This window comes from Triticum aestivum, chromosome 3A (genome assembly GCF_018294505.1).
Source record: "Triticum aestivum cultivar Chinese Spring chromosome 3A, IWGSC CS RefSeq v2.1, whole genome shotgun sequence".
NCBI lineage: Eukaryota > Viridiplantae > Streptophyta > Magnoliopsida > Poales > Poaceae > Triticum > Triticum aestivum.
This window is the reverse complement of record NC_057800.1, coordinates 685,272,196-685,273,294: the sequence shown is the minus strand read 5'-3', so window position 1 is coordinate 685,273,294 and position 1,099 is coordinate 685,272,196.

The window sequence follows — 1,099 nt, the reverse complement described above, 5'->3', positions numbered from 1 at the left end:
CCACCATGTCTCCCCTTAGGCTCCAAATGACCAAACATAAATCCAACCTCTCTATCACTTGATCCCCCACTCGCTCACAAAAAATCTGGCAAAACCCCAATATCGTGCAAACCATAGCCTTCCTCGAATGGCCCTAACCCCAGAAGCATCCATATCCCTTGTGGAGCAATCTCATCTCCAAAACACAAGCGTGTTCCATGTCCTGAAATCTTCATATACACATTCGAGTCTATACGCGCTACACCACACCCCCCCCCCACCACCACCAAATTGTCTATAATAGGAAGGAAAGCATATCATCATGTTGAGTTGACTAGACACAAGTTGGTATTTTCAAGACTAGTAGGGAAGATAGGAAATGTGCTCAACATACTAGGCACATTTGGTAAAAACATAACATATGTGTAGTAAGAAAAAAATCATCACCCATAAAAATAGGTGGCAAAATTTTAATCATAACCTCACAATGCTAGACTACAAACAGATCAAATAAAGAAACAATGAAGCACACATAAAAATGAATTGTATGTAATCAACCAGGAAACCTTGCCCCATAATTCAAAAAACAAAATTGCATTGCGCCAAAAAAACCACCAAAGGAAGAAACCAATATCATCAAACATCAAGTGCACAGCAAAATAAATCTCGCATTCCAGCCAATAGCTCCCATATCAACAACAATAAGAAGAACAACAAATCCCACTAGCTCCTCTCCTCAATTCATCCTACTAGAAGAAACTGTCAGGGAAGATTCCAGCTCCTCCAAGAAATGGCACTTGTATCCACAAACAGTTGAACCAATTGCATGTTATTCAATTGTGTGTGTGTTGTCCACATGCATCAACTCCCCACCACCCTGCCCCCTTAGGATCCAAATGACCAAACATAAATCCAACCTCTCTATCACTCGATCCCCACTTGTGCCCAAAAAGTCTGCCACAAACCCAATATTGTGCAAACCGTAGCATTCCTCGAATGGCCCTAAACCCTACAAGCCTAGCATCCCCATCCCTTGAGGAGCAATCTCTGCTCCAAAACACAAGTATGACCCATGTCCTAAAATTTGCATCTACACTTTCGAGTCTATATGCGCCACATC